We start from the raw sequence: 11,326 nt of genomic DNA on the forward strand, positions 1-11,326 counted from the left end.
AAATTGAGAGCAATATTACTTAACTGGAATTTAATATCCATAACTGTGCAGTACACAGTCTATTGAAACATAATTTTTCTACACAGAATCACACACATTTTAATCAAAAAGCCAAATTAGGACAAATCCATTTACACAATTATGTAGGTTCAGTCTCAATATGTCCAGATTATTTGCATAAACATAACAAAAATAATAATTGATTATATAGGCTCTTTTAAATGTGCCTTGCTGGACTCTTTTTTTATATAGGAAACCAACATATTTTAATGTGAAAACTGTGTATTTGGGAGCAAAAATTCAGTACACAGAAGACACCAGCATCCCATCAACAGTGAAATTATTTCATCTTACAATACAGAAACTAATTTATGAAGAAATAGCAAGAGGATAAAATATGAGAGAGAGAGAAAGAGAGAAGGAGAGAGAAACAACGTTGTGAGAGAGAAACACTGATCAGTTGCCTTCTTTACACACCCAGACCAGGAACCAAACTAGCAATCCAGGCATATGTCCTGACTAGGGATCAAACAGGAGACCTCTCAGTTTCTGAAACAACATCCAACCACACCACACCAAACATGGCAAGAAAATAATTCTTTAAAGTCCTATTTAATTTACTTTGTCAGAGAAGACAAAGTTTACTTGGCTCTGTTCACAGTTCCATCATGTCTACTTTCTTTGTAAATTCACCTCCAAAGGTGTCTAATTCTTGTTTTGCTTCTTCAATTTTAGCTGAGAAAGAGACAGATTTAAATTAAATCTAAAAACGACTCCAACATTTTCTTCAAAGATATAGTTTGTTATTTTGATTCTGCCAATTTCTCTGGAGGTGCTGCTGGTGACTGATGAGACAAAGAAGCATCCATGCCTCTGGCTAAAAGTGTCTCTTCTGTGGCTCTGATTCCAAACCTGAACTCCTCTGACTGTGCTCTCAGGAAGTCCGTGTTCTGGAGACGATTGCCCACTTTGGTCTTTTCTGCAGACAGGTACATGTCTGACTCTTGAGATCCTCTTGTAGACATTTTTCTAACACTAAACTTGCAGTTATTTTTTTTTCAACTTTGGCCATCTCAAGCTTGATTTCTTCATTTTTGGATTTGGTATGAAAAAGATCAGAGGTCAAATCATTCACTGCAAAGAGAAAACTAGTTGGTGAGGTATCCTTTGTTTCAAGGGCCACTGCACTGTCAACCAAAGCATTCAGATACCTAGACCTAGTGGGAGAGCGACTGGCAGGGGAAAAATTAACACCCTTTATAAGAAGGTCCTAAAGATACTTGGCTTCTGATTCATATTCACTTGCTTTTTGTTCCCAGTCCCCCAGTATGAGGCAGACATCCCTGCCACTGACCCTTTTGCGCTCTGCAAGGTGATGTAAATTTCTGTGGTCCAGCCCTGGCTGGCATAGCTCAGTAAATTGAGCACGAACTGAGAGCTCAGTTCGAGAGCTCGTGCACGAACTGAGAGCACAAACTGAGAACGAAAAGGTCACAGTTTAATTCCCAGTCAGTGCACATGCCTGGTTTGCAGGCCAGGTCCCTGGGCCGGGGTGGGGTCACGGGGGGGTGGTGCACAAGAGGCAACCACACATTGTAATTCCTTTTCCTCTCTTTCTTTTTCCCTTTCCCTTTCTCTAAAACTAAATAAATAAACATTAAAAATAAAACATTAAAAAATGTCTTTTGTCTGTGGATTCACCTCATACTGTGGAATGGGATGATCTCCAATATCTTTTTCAATCTTGCAGCAATCTGCACCTCTTTTTCTTCTTGCAATTCCATAGGTGCTGCTCCCACCACTTGTCCTGTTCCTCTCTGGACTCTTATAAGACATTTCCAAAATGAGATTTAATTATCCACATGAAGTAGGGAAGTCAAGCCACATAATTTCTATTAGGTTTTACCTGCAATACCTGTAACTTTATGTGAGTTCTTTAAGTTCTTGAGGTCTTCCAAAATGTCCTGAGCTCTCCCCTGCTAGCTCCCAGGAAAGGAACCTTCACTACTAGCCTGGAAAGACTGCCACGAACCTTATGAGTAAGGAAGGTACCAGGCCCTTTCTCCAAGTAGCTTGTATTGGCTTTAACATCATTCTACATTTTTTTTAAAAGATTTTATTTATTTATCTGTAGAGGGGAAGGGAAAGAGAGAGGGAGAGAAACATCAATGTGTGGTTGCCTTCGTGCGTCCCCTGCTGGGAACTGGCCTGCAGGGAACTGGCCTGCAGGGAACCGGCCTGCAACCCGGTATGTGCCCTGACTGGGAATCGAACTGCGATTGTCTGGTTCGCAAGCCCGCGCTCAATCCACTGAGCTACACCAGCCAGGGCCTCATTCTACATTTTTTAAAGGTTTTGCTGGCATCCAGAGTCTAGGCATGTCTCTTAGAAATGCCATTCCAGTCAAATTATTGGTTGATAAAGCCAAAGTTGTAAAATGGCTTCATGTGTCTTTCATATAAAAGTATGGGGTTTCTGCTTGATTTATTCAAATAAGTGTATTGCCAAGGATATAACAATATTCCTTCCTTAAGTCTGTAAAAAGTCCAGAGGGGTCAAAGAGGAGAAAAATATAAATGCCTCAATGTCTTATTAAAATACAATTTACCAGCTGCTTTAAGAAAAATGTAAGGTTTCTCATTCTGAAAAAAAAAACGTGATAAAAAATAGCAGTATGGTCAACAACAGTTACAAAAATACAATTATCTTCAGCTCATGCTGTCCCATAATCAATTTTGTTTGTGCCAATTATTTGCCAATATTTCCATAAATCCAGTTATTCTATAGTGCTCTATTAATCTTTATCCTGTTCAAAAACATGACCTGAAAATGTATCTCAGAAATATGACATTTAAAATAAAATAAATCATAGTCCTTTCCATAGTTCTCTCTGAATATGTAACGTATTTGGGAGTACATCAGGATCAATAAAAGGCTCTCCCTAAATCACAGAAAAGTAAATTTAAAATGACCTGGGTATAGACTTGATTATGATGTGATTGATAAAGAAATGTGTTGTTCTGTAACAACATTTTCAGATACTTTAAAAATATTTTATTTATTTATCTCTATAGAGAAAGGGAAGGAGAGAAAAAGAGAAATATCAATGTATGGTTGCTTCTCATGAGTTCCCTCCTGGGAACTGTCCTGCAACCTAGGTATGTGCCCTGACTGGGAATCAAACTGCAATCGTGTGGTTCACAGGCCCGCACTCAATCCACTGAGCTACACCAGCTAGGACCATTTTCAGATACTTTAACATGGAAAATGAAATTATATCATAAATTAATAGAGTCTTGGAAATTTTAATATAATCTCTGAACATTCATTGTAATTATCCAAAATATATGTGTATAAATAAAACATAGTTAATATTTCCTTATTGATGAAACTTCACATATTCTATAAGCATATAAATGGGCCTAATTTGTTCAAAACTTTTTATTGATAAGAAGAAAGTACAAATTAATTTGGAATTCCAGGAACCCTTTGGAATGACCCAAAACCAATTTTAGGTCAAGAAAGAAAAATCTCAAAAATTAAACCCTTACAAGTTTCTCATATTTTATCAAAATACTAAATATCATTATGAAACAATAATAATTATTGGGTATTTATTTACAAAAAGTAACAATAAAGGTATCAAACATAAATACAGGCTAGCACAGCTTTACTTCTTATAATAAAGAGTATGTGGTTTTTCGACACTGGCTGGTTTGGCTCATTGGCTTGAGTGCTGGACTTCAAGGCAAATGATTGCTCATTTGATTCACAGTAAGGGCACATGTTTGATTGCAGACAAGGCCCCCAGTAGGGGGTATGTGAAAGGCAACCACAGGTGGATGTTTTTCTCCCTTTCTTTCTCTCCCCCTAGTTCTCCTTCCTTTCCCCTCTCTTTAAAAATAGATAAAATCATTAAAAAATAAAGGGTATGTGTTTTAAGTAAGCAAGTACCTGAGTAACATAATACATAACCCTTTTTGAAAGGTATAACATCTTTTCTTTCTATACAAAACTTGAAGATCTCCCCTTTTAACAGCCTGAAAAAGAACCACAGACATTCTTTTTTTGCTACTATTGATATTTAAGTTTATTTAACTAACTGAATTCATGATTTAAATGAAGTACATGATATCCTTTCTAGATATCTTTATAAAAACTTTTAACTTGCTTAAGTGCCCTGTAATGTACACAGTCTTTCTGCAATGGACACAGTCTCTGTCAATTTGCTTTTTAAAATTCATTAAAAAAACAACCAACTTTAGGGCAAGTTATTTTCTTGTATTTCTTCAAGTGTTGTCATATATTACATCATCTGTTCTTCAATCATACAATTCCTTTCCAACTACATTTGAATCCTTAATTCTTAGAAACTCTTATTCTATTGAAAATTCATGTAATTAGAATTCTTTAGGTTGAAACACTTATGATAATGACATACTTTTAGAAAAAGTTTTTTTTTTCCTTTGGCCAAAATATTCATATTTTCTTTTTTTAAGATTTTATTTATCTTTAGAAGGAAAGGGAAGGAGAGAGGAAGAGAAATATCAATGTATGGTTTCCTCTCTTGCATCCTTTGCTGGGAACTGGCTGGCAACCCAGGCATGTGCCCTGACTGGGAATTGAACTGCAGTTGTTCAGTTTACAGGTGGGCACCCAATGCACTGAGCTACACTACCCCTGGCAAAACATTCATATTTTCAACACACATATTTCAAATGAAGGAAAAGATATATTCATTAAAAGGTCTAGACCCACTCTCCAGCTTCTCTGCATTAAGAAGCACATGTAGTGGAGGTTTGGTTGTCTGGTGGCACTGCTTAAAAAAAAACATCTGTACAAAGCACACAGGACATAGAGCTGTGAACAGGAAGCAGGGAATTATTATGTAATGGGCACCATGTCACTTTGGGAAAGTGAGGATTTCTGCATCCGGATAGTGATGATGGTTACCCAATGATGTTAATGTGTTTAAGGACACTGTGTGTCCTTTTAAAATTTATCAACAAGGAGAATATTAGTGAATGCATGTTTTACCACAAACATCACACCTGTGTTATGAAAGGTATGTATGTATTTTCCATGAGAGGTGATGCCTTCTGACCCTGAAAGGCTGGAGTGAAGTCAGGACTGTAGGCAAGGGAGGGTATGGAAGGTCATTCTAAGGAGCTCTCTTTGGGACGAGAACCTCAGGAGGGGTGTGACTTTCACAGGGGAGTCACTAGAAAAATAAAATCTGGGAAGAGGGGGAGCCTGGTCCAGGATTTTTGGCCACAAGATCCCTGAGCTGAGAGCTTGTGTAGGGTAAATCAAGGGAGTCTGACTTCTTCACCCAGTTGTCAGGGCAACTAAGGGAAGCAGTTTCTCATAATCTTGAGAATTGGTCTGATAAGTAGGGCTCTCATAGCTTCGAGACTGTGTCTGATTAATGGTTGTTATGGCCTTGAGTGGGCTTGCATAAAGATAATGAAAGTCTGTTGTATAATCTGTTAGGTTCCAGTTAGGCTTTGTCTATATTTTAGTAGATAAGGGAGTTGGGACTTCCTACTGTGGACACAGAGAGAGGGCAGAAGACACATAGGTGACATGAACAGACAAGCAGGGAGATACACAGCTGGCAGCATTTGTGGATTGCCAGCCCTTGAGTAAATGCATGGAAGGCATCTGGACATCTCTGTGAATGTTTTTCCACGTGTAAAAATTTTGTGAACCTCTACGCCATTGAAGGGTAGCAACACAGCTAGTGTTAGATGGATGTGTGTGGAGAAAAAGAGTGGGTGAACCATGTTCTGAGAGGGATCAGAACATTTCAAGGATACAGACACCTCTTTGAGGGAGATGTGTGGTGTGACTTTAGCTCCCATCACTCTCTGACTCCAAGTGTCAAAAGGATGAAGGTGGAGATGTACACTTGTCCACTATGCTCATCAGACATAGGAGCATGATGCACAATGTAGAACCTCCCTTCTCAGAAAATACTCCGTCCCCACGAATTCTCACTGTTCAGTGTCCCTGAGGGAAGTACCCAATGCTTCCCTCTGATCTCACCTGAAATGGAAGTGAGAAAACAATAAGACCTTCCACTGGTTCCTCTTATCTGAGGTCATGGTCTCTAAACCTTCTTTAAAATTGGGAAACAGAGATGCCCAAGTGTCATCTCTGGAATGTGTCTCTGGGCAGTGTTATAGGGACAGATGAGGGAGAAGAGGGCATTTCTGGTCTGAGGGACCTCAGGTCTAGATTAGGTTGCACATCGTTGGGCTACCCAGTGCCACTAATGTGACATTCTCACATTAGTGAAGGGGACAGGAATGGGTTACAGAGCACAGCTGTCCCCTGGGGCAACGATGTACTGCTAACTGAAGGTGTTGTTCTCATTGCTTCTCTTCCTAGGAATCCACCTGTCCTTCATGCTGGTCTCTGTTGGTCAGTGCCCAGGGCTCCTCACAGGTGCATCCAGAACCTAAATGGCATTGTTGCCATCCCCATCAAAGATTTCACCTTGGTTCCTTATGGCTGTACCAACCCCTCACTCTCAGCTCTCTTGCCAACAAAGGAGAAATCTCCTGAGATATTTGTCACACACAGAAATATTAAGTCTGGTCCATGGTTGTATTCAGTCTGTCAGGTGTACCTCAGTCCTCACTGTGCACTGTTAAATAATGGGGACTGCAGTGGGAATTTTCTGTGTATGGAGGGTGAGTGAAACTCAGAGAAGCAAACCTGGTTTCAAGCATTCACCAGGCAGTTAAATTCCATCATCCATTTTCTCTCAGTTTTTTGACTTAATGAAAGATACCCCTACTCTGCACTTGTTTTTCACACCATCTGTCACCTTGGCCCTTCATGAGCTCCCAGTCCTCTTGCCAGGATATCAGCCTCCAGACACTCACTCCAGGACCTCAGGTGAATGGGGGAAGGAAGGTTCCAAGCTGACTCCCTATGACTAGGAGTTCTGCTGACCCCAAGTCAGTGTCTGTGTCTCTGGGAAAAGGTGACACCTGAGTCTCAGAGCCTCATGTGGTCTAGAAACCCTGGATGCCTCCTGAGTGATTCAACTGAGGAAAAGAGCTGCACTGCTGTGGAGGAAGTGAGCTTAAAGGAAGAACTCAGCATGTGTAATACCTGTATCAGGTGCAGGCCAGGGCTGGACTCTGGGAAGAAGGTCCTTACTAGAGTGGCCTGTTCCTTGAAGCTGGACTGAGACAGAAACTGCACCTGCGCCACCACCTGCAGTGTCTGGAAACCTCAGCCTGGTGAAGAAAAAGGCTCTTCTTCACATTGTAATAATTACCACATCAAATATTATTTTACCTGAAATTATGATTATCCAGTCTGGAAATCATGAGTCTAGATCATGTGATCCCCTGTACTTGGATGATGCTTTGGCATAATGTTTATCTGTTGTATTAACCATGAGATTAAAATAATATGACCCTCTCATCTTGATCAACATTAATTTTTAAACATACAAAAAGGGGGTATCTCTTATCCTGAGTCTAAGGTGCCTCATAACCTAACAGCTCTCCCATCCTTGACCAACACCACTGAGTCCAATAAAGAAGTGTGCTCAGAACCCAGAAGGATATGGGGTGGGGACCTTAGTTTCTCCTCACTAATGAGAATAGATCCCCACATGCAAATTTATCTCCCAGCTCCAGAGTACATCCTCTCCTGGGCTGCAGGAGCTCACAGCTTCTCCTCACATGAGGCTGAGGTCTCTGTGGAAGGCAGATCTATCTTCTAGAAGAAGATGAGACTTCTGATTTTATTCCTGTGCCTGATAACAGCCCCTCCATGTGAGTGTCTCAGATGTCAGGCATGAATTTATGGGATGGTGGTGATTGTATGTTATTGACAGAAATTGATGCCACTTGTCTGCAGGTGTCCTGTCCAGTGTGCAGCTGCAGGAGTCAGGACCAGGACTGGTGAAGCCCTCCCAGACTCTCTCCCTCACCTGCACTGTCTCTGTATTCTCCCTAAGGAGCCATAATGTGCACTGGACCCGCCAGGCTTCAGGGAAGGGGCTAGAGTGGGTCAGTGCTATATGGAGTGGTGGGAGTACATACTACAACCCAGCATTGAAATCCTGACTCATTGTCACCAGGGACGCCTCCAAAAGCCAAGTTTATTTAATTCTGAGCAGTCTCAGCCAAGGACACCACCATGTGTTATTGTGCGAGAGACATGGTGAAGGGAGATAATTGTGAGCCAGGACACATACCTCACTGTAGGAGGCAGGAAGACAAGCCTGCAGAGGCCACTCAGGAGACATGGGGGTGTTTTTCTCTCACAAATTTTAGAAAACAGCCCCAAGGACATGTGTGGAGCTGGTGAGGAAGGAAGAAGCTTCCTCTTGGGAGCAGGGATTTCCTCTCAGATCCCTAAGCTGCATTCGGGGACCCTGACTTCACTGTGAATCTGATTTCTCAGATTTTCACTGCATGCAATAAACAAGCAAGTAAGCATGTTTGCAGCTGAATACCACCAGGGACTACTGACCTCTCTTCACCAACTTCCTATTTTCCTTTTATTAACAAAGTGCATCAGAGTTCATTATGAAATTATACTTAAAAACGAATTGATTTCTGGATATTGACTTTGTATCCTGCTGTTTTGCCAAATTCATTAATTAGTTTGAGCAGTTTTTGGGTAGAGTCTATAGGATTTTCCATGTACACTATCATGTCATCTGCAAACAGTGACAGTTTTGTTTCCTCCTTTCCTATTTGGATGCCTTTTATTTCCTTTTCCTGCCTGATCCCTGTGGCCAAAACTTCCAATACTATATTGAATAGAAGTGGTGAAAGTGGACATCCTTGTCTTGTTCCTGATCTTAGTGGAAAAAGGCATTTTTGTATACAAACGATGAATCAGCAGAAGCAGAAATCAAGGAAAAAATCCCATTCGATATAGCAAAAAGAAAAATAAAATATCTGGGAATAAACCTAACCAAGGAGGTAAAAGACCTGTATGCAGAAAACTACACAGCACTGAAGAAAGAAAACAGGGAAGACACAAACAAATGGAAACATACACCGTGTTCATGGATTGGAAGAATTAACATCATCAAAATGTCCATACTACTCAAAGCAATATACAGATTCAATGCAATACCTATTAAAGTACCAATGGTGTATTTCACAGACATAGAACAAACACTTCAAAAATTTATATGGAATCATAAACGAGCCCAAATAGCAGCTGCTCTTTTGAGAAAGAAGAACAAAGTAGGAGGGATCACAATACCTGATATCAAACTGTATTACAAAGCCACTGTAATCAAAAGAGCCTGGTACTGGCATAAAAACAGGCACATAGACCAATGGAACAGAACAGAGAGCCCAGAAATCAACCCAACTCTCTACAGTCAATTAATATTTGACAAAGGGGATAGTAACATAAAATGGAGTAAAGATAGCCTCTTCAGCAAATGGTGTTGGGAGAACTGGACAGCTACGTGCAAAAAAACTGAAACTTGAGCACCAACTTACACCATACACCAAAATAAATTCAAGGTGGATAAAATACTTAAATATAAGCCGTGACACGATTGAAGTCCTAGAGGAGAACATTGGCAAGAAAATCTCAGATATTCCACGCAGCAACATTTTTACGGATATGTCCCCTAGAGCAAGGAATATAAAGGAAAGAATAAACAAATGGGATCTCATCAAAATAAAAAGCTTCTGCAGGGCTAAAGAAAACAGTATTAAATTAAAAAGACAACCAACTGTGTGGGAAAACATATTTGGCAATGATACCTCAGACAAAGGTTTAATCTCCAAAATATACAAAGAACTTACACGACTCCACTCTAGGAAGACATTGAACCCAATTAAAAAATTGGAAAAGGACTTGAACAGACACTTCTCTAAAGAGGACATACAGAATATCCAGAGACACATGAAGAGATGCTCAATATCATTAGCTATCAGAGAGATGCAAATTAAAACCACAATGAGATACCACTTTATACCAGTCAGGATGGCTATCATAAACAAAGCAACAAACAACAAATGTTGGAGAGGGTGTGGGGAAAAGGGGTTCTTAGTCCACTGTTGGTGGGAGTGCAGACTGGTACAACCATTATGGAAAACAGTATGGAATTTTCTCAGAAAAATAAAAATCGACCTGCCTTTTGACCCAGCAATTCCACTGCTAGGATTATACCCCAAGAATCCTAAAACATCAATTTCAAAGAACCTATGCACCACAATGTTCATAGCAGCACAATTTACAATAGCCAAGAGCTGGAAGCAACCTAGGTTGCCCATCAGTAAACGAATGGATCAAAAAATTGTGGTACATATACACAATGGAATTCTATGCAGCAGAGAGAAAGAAGGAGCTACTACCCTTTGCAACAACATGGATGGAACTGGAAAGCATTATGCTGAGTGAAATAGGTCAGGCATTGAAAGACAAACACCATATGATCTCACCTTTGACAGGAAGCTAAAGAATAAAACAAACAAGCAAACAGAATAAAAACAAAGACACTGAAATAGAGAACAAGTGGGCAGCGACCAGAGGGGAGAGGGAAGGGAATTTAAGGGGAAAAAGGGGGAGGGATTTTGAGGAACAAGTATGAAAGACACAGGGATGAGGACTTGGGGAGGGGAAATTGGAGGGAGGGGGGAGACAGGGTGGGGGGTGGGATGGGAGAAATAGATAAAAAAATCTACTTGAAAAGTAACTAAATAAAATTTATTATAAAAAAAAACGAATTGAGGAGTATTTCATCCAGAAGAGCAAGTTCTATCTTTGTAGTAAAACATTAGCTCATAGTTATAGCACCTCTATTTCTGTCTGAGGGAGCTATGGGCATCCCAAAGGTTTTCTAACTATGAAATAAGCAAACTAGAAAACATGCAGGAGTAGAATCCGTGCAGAAATGAAAATAATGATCAGGTGATACAGGAATCAATGCTGGTGAGTCTCAGGGATCACTCAGTATAGAATGTGCCAGTCTCAGAGACTCCAAAGGGGCTTGTCCTGGTACTCACAAGTCCATTCCAGGAGGACAATGGGAGATGGGGCTTTCTGTTCATTTCTTCCTGTTATGAGGCCAGAAGCTGCACTCTGTGGAGACTGACCACACCCTCATTCACATCAGGGCTAGATAAATCAATAGGTCCACAAACATAAGAAAACACCTCCAGGATCCTGTGAATCCACAGTATTCACCATCAGGTCTTTTGTTCTACTGACAGCAGCTGTCTCTCCTCCAGGTGTTTGTCTTTGGATCTCCCACAAGCACAAGACCCCATGGCAACTGATCTCCATTTCATTCAATTGTTTTTCTCCACACCAATGCCTCCAG

At 40.4% G+C, this 11,326-nt stretch overlaps 1 pseudogene; it reads right to left on the reverse strand.

Annotated features, from left to right (window-relative positions):
• Positions 1-655: 655 nt before the first annotated feature.
• On the reverse strand, positions 656-1,784 carry LOC119046958 (HAUS augmin-like complex subunit 1; annotated as a pseudogene).
• Between the last annotated feature and the right edge of the window lie 9,542 nt (positions 1,785-11,326).

The sequence above is a fragment of the Artibeus jamaicensis genome, unplaced genomic scaffold (assembly GCF_021234435.1).
Source record: "Artibeus jamaicensis isolate MK-2021 breed Jamaican fruit bat unplaced genomic scaffold, CSHL_Jam_final contig_531, whole genome shotgun sequence".
NCBI classification, from domain to species: Eukaryota; Metazoa; Chordata; class Mammalia; order Chiroptera; family Phyllostomidae; genus Artibeus; species Artibeus jamaicensis.